This window comes from Camellia sinensis, chromosome 3 (assembly GCF_055761805.1).
Source record: "Camellia sinensis isolate YWXY chromosome 3, ASM5576180v1, whole genome shotgun sequence".
In the NCBI taxonomy this organism is placed as follows: Eukaryota; Viridiplantae; Streptophyta; class Magnoliopsida; order Ericales; family Theaceae; genus Camellia; species Camellia sinensis.
In genome coordinates, this window is record NC_138963.1 from 125,457,709 (window position 1) to 125,468,294 (window position 10,586).

Genomic DNA, 10,586 nt, shown 5'->3' on the forward strand with positions numbered 1-10,586 from the left:
TATTGAGCAATTCTTCAGGAAATACATCTGGGAATTCTCGCACAACCACGATGCTATCCAACCCAACAACAGATTCTTGAACTGTCAAAACACTACAAAAATATCCTCGACACCCTTTCTTGAGTAACCAATTAGCTTTCATGTATGAAACAAGATACAGCGGGGTTACTACTTCGTTTCCTTGAAAAGAAAATCCTTTATGATTGGGTGGTTAGAATGTGACACACTTTGATAAACAGTTAATGGTAGCATGATTTGTTGATAACCAATCCATACCCAGAATTACATCAAAGTGCTCCATATCAATTGGTAGTAAATCTACTGTCACACTAGCACTCCTAATGGCTATATCACAATCTCGGTAGATAAATGTACAGATCATGGATTCACCTAACGGTGTAGACACTAATAACAAATATTCCAAGGGTTTTAGTTGTTTATTCAATTTAATCTCAAACTCCCTAAATATAAATGAATGCGTAGAACTCAAATCTATCAAAACATAAGCATCTCGAGAACAAATTGAGAGTGTACCTGACACCATTGCTTCGGTATTCCGAGCGTCACCTGGGACAAGCGCAAAGACTCTACCTTGTCTCACTGGTTCCTTCCCTGTATTAGCCTTTGTATTTGGCTTCTGAACTGACCCATATGAACTACTTGCACCCCTTTGCTTGGCCTTAGGGTAGTCCCTAAATTGGTGTCCCATTTGTCTACATTGAAAACAAGCTCCCGTAGCTCAACAACATATCCCAAAACGATTTTACCCGCATTCTTGGCATGTTGGTATAGTCTTGCTACCTTGGCTTGAACTGCTAGTGCTTTCCATGTTTGGCCTTTTAATTGGTGGATTACTCGACCCTTTCTTAACACCAAAACTTTGTTTCTTACGAAACCATTTCTTCTATTGTTGTTCATCTTTAACATTTTGTTCAACGATTAGCGCTTTATCTAGAACTACTGCGTATATTGGCAACTAAAATAAATTCACCTTATCCCTAATTAGTCCTCGCAATCCCTCCCTAAATTTTCTTGCTTTGTTGTAGTCTGTGTTCACCATATATAGGGCCAACCTTGCTAATTCTGTAAATTTTGCATCATATTCTGAAACAATGCCCTCTCCTTGCTTTAATGCTTGGAACACAGTGACCCTTCTATCTTTAACAGATTGAGGAACATATTTGTTGTAGAAGACCTTCAGAAAACGATTCCAAGTAATGTCTTCATATTGGTCTTTTACTAACAACCACCATCTACATGCCTCTTCTACCAAAGTAAATGTAGCAAGTGCAATCTTTTGGGTCTTAATGCAAGGGAAGACTTCGAAAAATTTCTTAGTTTCCAAAACCCAAGCCTCTGCTTTTAGTGGATCTATAGCCCCTTTACATTGGGTTGGTTTCATTTTCTTGTACTCTCGAATTAAGGCCATTGTCCCCTGGTCTGGAAAATCCTTTTGCAATGGAGTCTGTTGTTACAGTAGTTGTTGTTCCTATTGTGAAGGTTGCGATTGCGATGAATGTTGTTGTTGTTGTTCTCTTTGATCTCTTTGTCTCCTAGCCTTTACAGCACTTCCCTTAATAGTACTAGATGGTCCAGCCGACTAGTAGAGGATTCTCCTCTTTCTCTCACCATAATGCTATGCACACGAAACATGAATTAAACCTTTATAGATATGCATATGATGCTTTAACTAACATATAAGATGCACATCTCATCACAAGCTCACTATGAATGCATTCCTAAAACTTTTCTAAGGAAATCCTATGCTCTGAAGGATGTGTGTGTGTGTGTGTGTGTGTGTGTGTGTGTGTGTGTACAAACTTGTGCACTGATACCAATCTTGTCACTATCCCATCCCGCTCCAAATAGGATATTGGTAATGACCGGCCAGGAGCATTCAACTACCAAAGGCCTGACAAAACAAGACAAGACTAGACTATAACCTCGGGGCTTAAGTAGCGGAATAACCTGTTCATTATACTAATTGATATCCATTTAGAGCAAGTGCATAAGTGGGATGAGAATAAAACAGGCATTCATTTTATTTATTTACTTTGTTATTTACATGCCTACGCAGCAAAGGGAAAAGATACATCCATAAAAGTCACTCTTATAATGACCAAGCATTAAAGACAACACTCTAGTTCCAAACTACAACCTCTCCAAAAAGACAAAATAAAAGTAAAGGTACTAGTGCGACTCCTCTTCGTGTCCCTGATCCTTATCTTCACCCACATACATATATAAGGGAGATGGGTGAGCTATTGCCCACTGAATAGTAATAAAGTAAGGTGGTAAATGAATGAACATTGAAAGCTTTAAACATTCTTCCAAGATAACATATATACTTGTACAAGACAAAGCATAGCTTGACTTGCAAACAAAATACATAGCGATGAGCATTCAAGGAAAACATGGTGCTTAATCGACTCGGGTACCAGCTAAACGTAACAAGATGAGCTTGGCAATAATACATGATTGGATATACCCTCAATTGTGGTTCTAGGTCCAAGAATGCCATCTAGGTAGATGATACAAATGTAGAGAATGTTCATTCATAGTAAAACATAATAAGCTCGTAAACATAATCAAGTTTGGCATTGAAAGCATAATTTGTCAAACATAGCGTTACTAAATTATCACTCATAATAAGCTCTATAAATAAGGGTTTAACCTCTTCAAGCGTGACCTATACAAGACAAGAACAAAACATTGAAACATCTAAGCAATCCTTAACTTTCTACATTAACTTATCGTGCCATTAGTCTTTAATCCTCTTTCTATTTAACCATGTCTCAAGTGGGTTTCTAATTATATTATCCTTGTGTTTAGATGTCAAAACATACCTAAAAATGTCTAAAGAAAAGAAAGAAATCAAGAGGAACAAGATGCAAAAATTGTGCTGAGAATGGTCAGTCTGCTCGAGCGGTCCCCTCACCACTTAAATGGTGAATGAACCTCCCCAGAAGTTTAAGGTTTGTAAAACTCCACTTGAGCCACCCTTTAACCGCTCGAGTGGTTAACTGACTTAGCAGGTTGCAGGGTGGTCCTTCACACCGCTCGAGCGGTAAGTTGCAGAGTAGACTCCTGCAGTTCGACATGTTGTACTTCTACGCTGTTCTAAGGCTTTCTAAACTCATTTTTCAAGCTTTCAACTCCCGAATCTTGATCTATAACATCTTAATAATCGTATATATGATGAAAATATAATAAAAACTTAGTATTATATATGAATTTTAAAGATCAAACAAGCAATAGATAGTTAAGTTTAAGTTTTTCTTAATCTTTCAATTCTCCCTTTTATTCAACAATTTTAAATGCTTCAAACTAAATTCTAAAGGTTCATGGCATAATATTTGTCCTCTTGAAATCTTACATGAAACTAGTTCAAAACATGATTTTCCTTTGATTTACTCAAACACTTTCCTTGTTTTCAAACTTTCCTATTTTCTTCTTATTTCAATCTTTCAAAACTTATTCTTAATCAATTTTTTGGCTAGGTTTTGATATGAGAATATGGAAAAGGGTCAAGTTTCTTACCTTGTAGTGATTTTTTTGGAATTTCTAAGCTTGAATCCTTATCTCTTTTGAATTTTCCTGCATTTTTCTCTCTTTTCTCTTTTCTTCCTCGTTTCTTCTCCTCTTCTTCCTTTCTCTTGGTTGTTCTTGGATTTTCCAACAAGTTTCACTCATTTATTTGGCTAAGAACAAGGGATTTTATATAGTGTAGATTGGGAAAAGTGATTGGTTTCCTTGATCGGCTAATTTTCTTGTTGTAGCCTAGTTGACCAAGGTTAAAACTAAATAATCTAATCTCATCCTAATCATACTTATCCTAATTAATCCTAATTAGCTAAACATCAAATAACATGAAATGATCAAATTTGTTAGACTAAAGTCTTTAAGCTCCTCAATTAAGGCATAGGGATATTCTATGGTTCTCAATTCCCAATCTAAACCATTCCCTAACTTTAAGCATGTAACAAGCAATTAATGTTTCTAAGTTTAGAATTCTAAACTAACTTCTCCTTCTCCTAATTAAGTCTTAGTTCAAGAAAATAAGTGCTAAACATGAAGCTAACATGCATGAATGTCATGGTATGCATATACATGAAGTCTCGGGTGTCACAACATGTCCAAACCAAAAATAAAATGGATCATGTTTTCTGATCCGAGCCACTACAGTACATCACATTTTTTGTACAAACATGTAGGGGGATTTACTATGAAAAAATTTGTGGAAGTATCGGCGGAAGCTTTATAGACATCATATTACAAGGTGAGATTATTGAAGATGGAGTAAAAATGGGACATCTTATAGACCCCTACGTCAAAAATGAAGAGGTTCATACATTTTCATCCAACAAGAAACCTCTGATAAAAAGCTTAGAAGAAGTTTCTCTAATTCTCCCTATCAATAACAACTCTCCATATCAGATGCAATATCTCAGGTTGGCACAAAAGTATCCCCAATATCAAACAAATTAGGCATTGTCTTTACAATGACAACATCAGTTGTCACCAGCTATGCCTTATCAAACAACACCTCCATTACAAATTCAAGCCTTGGCTATCGAGGCAAATATTGCTCATGCATCAATAATGGATATCAAACAACAAATGAATTAGCAACAAGCAAATGATCATCGAAACAGACAGTTTACTACACTGGCAATCACCATAACTGAAGCTTTCAACCAGTTATTGGTGTCAAGACTAATAGCCCCAATTCCAGCTTAACCACCTCTGATCCCACTCCCTAGAGGGTTTGACCCAAACCTTCAATGTGCTTATCACTCTAGTCAAGTAGGGCATGATACCGAGCAATGCTTTTCCTTACGGCACAAAATACAAGACCTTATTGATGCCAAGACTATATGAACACAAAAAGTAGTTCCTCCTAACATGCTCAATAGAAATCTTATCCCTAACCATGGAATGATAAAATTTTTTTCAAAAAAGAAGAGATAGCCAATCTTGGGGCATTGACCAGTCCACTTGGGACCGCAGTGACTTATGTTGCGGATGATGTTTCCAAAAGCATCGTTGCTATGACTAGTATTGTTCTCAACTTATCTTCTAGAAGGGATATGAGAGCCAGAAAACTAGTTGAGCTGCTTTTCATCCAAGACAACCCATTGCTAAAAAAAGCCAACACAAACTCATTCAAGTTCCAAGTGTTAATTGAAATTTGTTCAATATCTGATCAAGGCTATTGTTAACCAGTTCAAATAAGAGGAAACATTCGCATAAATGTTCATTCTACTTCTTATGAAACACAATTGTCGCCTGCAGACATCATTCATCCAGTTCTCTCAGAAGAGAAACCTATTAATTGAACCTCTAAAGAGGTGATAAGAGCTCGCAAGCTTTGGTAAACTTATGAAGGTTGTCATTTTCTAATTTATCCCACACTATAATATCCCACAGTATTGGTATGCTACGCATAGCGCATCATTAATGGAATGCATCATATTGCACTCTTATTACACAAATATGTGACCCTCTCATCGCTCAAAAGCTTTGGTCATATCCATCAATAAAACCTATCATATCTTGTAAAGATATCTATTAGATCAAGCTCATTCATACAACATGATTGGTGCGTCATATTGCACAAAATATGTGACCCTCTCATTGCTAAAAAGCTTTGGTCATATTTATCAATAAACCTAACATATCTCGTAAAGATATCTATTAGCTCAAGCTCATTCACACATAGCATTATTGGTGCATCATATTGCACCTCATTACACAAATATGTGACCCTCTCATTGCTAGCTTTGGTCATATCCATTAACGAAATCTATCTTATCTCGTAAAGATATCTACTAGTTCATGCTCCTTCACATATAGCACGATAAATGCATCATACTACATTTTCACCTCTAAACAAGGACTACATAGCCTTACATGATAGGTTAACTAGTTTACATCCAGAATATGTATGAAAATCTTAAAATTCTCGTATGTAATTTACCATCTGTAGACGCGCCCTTGGGCTTCATGCTACAGTTCGGACTCAAATGTCACGGTTCTTAATCTGATCTCATAATGTGCGATGTGAGATTGATAAATCACCAAAGAGTCCAAATCTGGCAAATCGTTTTGGAAAATTGATTTTTAAGAAAGAAGTGCCAAACATGGACTGCTTTGCCAGATACAGAGTCGTCACCTAAATATTTTATTTTGGGGGGAATTTAGGAAATCCGGACTCGTGCCTAAGGCCATGTGTCCGTCATCACCAAAGTTGCCTCGGCTCGGGAACTTGGGTACGATTGGGGAAGGTCATCTATGAGCGCCCCCGCTTGCCCGATTAAAGATCGGCCTGTACTAAGCATGATATCTTGTTTTTGAAAACACATGCGTTCTTATTCCGGTTATTAGCTAGAATTTACTATGTGATGCGCACAAAACACAAGTATAGACTAGATCGCCTAATTTGGAAGAAAGCATTGTATATCTATTTGTTTGGAAAATGATTTGAAGTTTGCTACTCGCAAGTAGGCTAAAATGCGGATTTGATGAATTGTTCCCAAACAACATAACTGACTTGAGAAATGAAGGTCCCAAACAACATATCTGACCCAACCAAGGGTGTGGGAGGTTCATCGACCACAAAGGGAGTCCATCGGCCACAAAATGAGCTCATCGGCCAAACATTTAGCCGATTGGCTAACAATTTGGCCGATCGACCAAAAATGGCAGTTTCGGGGGCAGTTCTGTCTTTTAGCCACGGGTCTTTAAATATAAGGTTCCAAACCTTATATCCTCACTTCTCCAAGCTCGAAAATCCTCCCTTTTTCTCTCTAGGTGATTTTTTTCGCTTCGATTCGTGTTTTCTCTTGTTTTTGAGCCTTTTTCGTCATTCGATTCGCAAAACCCTTTCCGTTTTGCATACTTTGAACCGATCGAAATTTATTTTCGGTGTCCCTTTCTTGGTTTCCACCACTTGGGGTTTGTTTTCCCTGAGTTATACCTCGACCTTCGTGCCTTTTCCGCACTCTGACCTCTTCTCTTATTTTTCACCCCTCGGGGTGGACTTTTGGGTTAACTTTTCGCATTCTCACCTATTTTTCACACTTTCGGCCATTTTCGCACTCTTCTTGAGATGGAAGATGACATTCTACGGGTGGGGCTCCCCCAGAGATGGACGTGGACCCTGAGGTCGAGCTCCTACCTCTTCGCATTCGACCATTCGATCCGGCGACCTACAGGCCGGTGATACACGTGTTGCCTCCCGACGGCATTCGCCACTTCAGGAGCTATGCAAGGGGCACACCACTAGAGCTTTTGCTGCGCGAGCCACAGTCACATTTATCCTACGGCACTTCTGAGGTATACTCTTCCCCTCTGTCTCATTTTCCGCAATATAGAATAATAACTGCGATAGTCAATCCTGTTCTTTAACTGCTTAACCCAGATACACTAATACATCATATGCTGTAGTTCACTGCGAGCACACCCGCACCCGATATCTGTGTAATCTTGGACACATGCTCACACACTGCATTCTCAACTAAATAACCCAAACACACTGATACATCATATGCTGTAGTTTATCTGTGAGCACACCCACACCCGTTATCTGTATAATCTTGAACACATGCACACACGCTGCATTTTCATCAATTCTGAATGCTTTTCAACACTATATTTCTAACATTGCTTCGCAACTGTTTGTTTTGAAAAAAAGGAGATTCCCATGCCTTCTGGGGGTATGGGAACATCATCGCCCGCGGTTGGTACATGGAGCTGCCCGATGCCGTCCGTGACATCGTTGATCATGCTGGCTTCGGCGTTTTCTGCAGGGGACTCTCGCGCCTCACTGCGAGTAGGCCTCTTCTGGGCGCACTGGTGGAGAGGTGGTGGGACACCACTGACTCCTTCCACCTTTCTGTTACCGGGGAGATGACGGTGACTCCCTTTGACTTCTCCATGCTTATAGGCATCGGAGTAGGGGGTGATTTGATCCCTTTTGACACCGATATGGACCAGTGGGACGCCGCACAGATTTACTTGCTTGGTGCTCAGCCTCCTCTCTCCCATGCGGGATTTGTGAGGTACTCTTGGTTTGAGGACCACTTCAGGATTCAGGCGCCCACAACTTGGGAGGGATGGAGCAGTATGCTCGCGGCTTCATCATGTTCCTGCTGGGGACCACACTCTTCGCTGACCGGGCGAACACTATCGCCCTCTACTTGCTGAGCGTACTGGTGGACGTGACTCGGATCCAGCGCTATGATTGGGGTGGTGCAGGCTTGGCCATTCTCTATGGATATATGAGCTCATCTTCCCGCCGCAGCAGACAGTTGCTTGGGGGCTATTGGCAAGCCTCGGAGGTATACTTTCCCTTTCTGTCTTTTCAATTCTACTTTTCATTATCTGTACACTGCACACACTGCAAACATGCAATCTTCTTTACATTGATTGTACACTGCACACACTGCACAACACACTACACACATTCTCTGATTTCTCCTTTATCTGCATTCTGCTTTATCTGATAAGCATACTGATATTTTCCCTGTTACACTCTACAATTGTGGGTGTATGCCTACTTTCCTAGGCTTGCCCTAGTGCCAGATGAGGAGATGCCCCCCATGGTTCCCTTTTCTCACCGATTCGACGTGAGGTGCGAGCGGAGGCCACGGGAGTCCTTCTTGTTCTTCCGTCGATACTTTGACACCATCACCACCGCAGAGGTATTTCGAACCTTTCAGTTCATTTAAGCTTCACTTTACGTTATAATTTCAATAACATATTAACAAACTGTATGTTTTGTCATTTGCAGATCACCTGGCAGCCCTAGGCGGTGTTGCCCGATAGAGTGAGAGATGGGTACGGGGGTGCTCGGGAGACTGCCCGTTTCAGGATTCTGCTGGAGGGCCCGGTCTATCGGGCATGGTATTTTGGGGAGTGTTTCTTGCGGCCGACCTTGGGCTTGCCAGAGCAGACAGTTCCAACATCTCCTCCTACTCACACGAGACACACCAAGAGGTATACCTTAGAGGAGATGATAGACTACACGCTTGGTTGGGACTTTGAGCCCTTTAGAGATGAGGGCGACTACACCGAGTTCATCTAGGCCTATCTGATGCGGCCTTTGATCGGTGCTCGCTGAGCTGAGAGAGAGAGGCCTGAGGTGCCAGCGGCAGGAACAGGAACAGGAGCATCGAGGGAGACTCAGGCCCGTGAAAGGAGTGGGTCCCGGAGAGGACAGGGAGCTGGATGGCCAGAGCTGCCTACGACGATGACATGCCGAGGACAGGGTGGGGAGACGTACCAGATACCCATCGCTCCTCCTCCAGCTGATCATGAGCTTATCGGAGTCTACGGCTCGACCCCGGTATGTACTACTATACTTTGCATTCTGTATAGTTATTTCATTTCATTTGATATTCCGCAGAATACTAATGACTTCAACATTTTTGCAGGCTTCTGTCGAGTACACTTGCTAGTCTCTGGAGCTGACTGCCTCCATGATAGGGATGCTGCAGCGGAGCATCAACCTGTTGACCATCTACGGCATCCCGGTAAGTTCCTTCAACCGCAGTTTCGAACTTTGCATAATCTGTTTCATACTGATATGATATACCATATTGTCGATACGGCACTTGATACACAACACTCACAGCACTAATACACTTGAAGTCACATACTGCTCACAGCATTCATACACTGTACTCACACACTGCTTACAGCATTCATACACTATACTCACACACTGTATTTGGTATTTATACCCTGCTTTGCATAGCATAACTGATGCATTTGCCATTTGTTCCTTTCAGGCCCCATTCCAGATTCCGGTCGTGGGAGGTGCTCCAGCTGGACCATCAGTACCTGCCCGAGGAGGAGGGGGAGTCAGGCGGAGGATGATTATCCATAGCTGAGGCAGACACAGGCGCACCTGTGCTAAGAGCAGTTCACGAGAGCCTTCCCCCGATGATTCTGATAAGGAGGTGGCGTCGTCCCAGGGTGAGGCCGGAGACAGCTTAGACTCTAATTACGGACCCGGTAGTGGTGATCCTGGACCCTCGTCCAGGAAGAGGACCAGGACGGATTCCCGTGCCTGAGACAACTGATATTGATCCAGACTATGCTGCTTTTCTTCTTTTTGCTTTGTTCAGACATTTTGTTGCTTTTCCTTTTTTGTTTTATTTTTGTTTTTACTGGTAGTTTGAGCACATTGTACTGTCTCAGACAGGTTTTACTTTCTCAAAACTATGTACTTTTTACAAAAGAGACATATGATGAAATGAAACAGCTATTTTGTTCAAAAAGTATTACATTTGTACATTCTACGCATCGTATCGCATTGCATTACATCACAATGTAAATGAGATTGAACTTTTGTTTTGAAAACCAAATACTCGAATTGCAATTAATCAGGTAGTGAACCAACTAACGACAAAACAACTCGATAAACAAAACAAAGACCTTGACAAGCTAACCAAGTGTAAATACAACTCGATAAGCAAAACAAAGACTTAAAGAATGCAAATTACAACTCAATAAACAAATGTACGACAACTCGATAAGCAAATAGGCGCGACTTCGCAAAATCAACACCGAAAGGAATT

General features: G+C 40.9%; 1 long non-coding RNA gene across 1 annotated transcript; it reads left to right on the top strand.

Annotated features, from left to right (window-relative positions):
• Positions 1-8,794: 8,794 nt before the first annotated feature.
• LOC145821121 (uncharacterized) lies at positions 8,795-10,286 on the top strand. The gene is made up of 3 exons (XR_014363161.1): positions 8,795-9,349; positions 9,438-9,536; positions 9,795-10,286. It is a non-coding gene; the product is annotated as an uncharacterized LOC145821121 (long non-coding RNA).
• Positions 10,287-10,586: the final 300 nt, after the last annotated feature.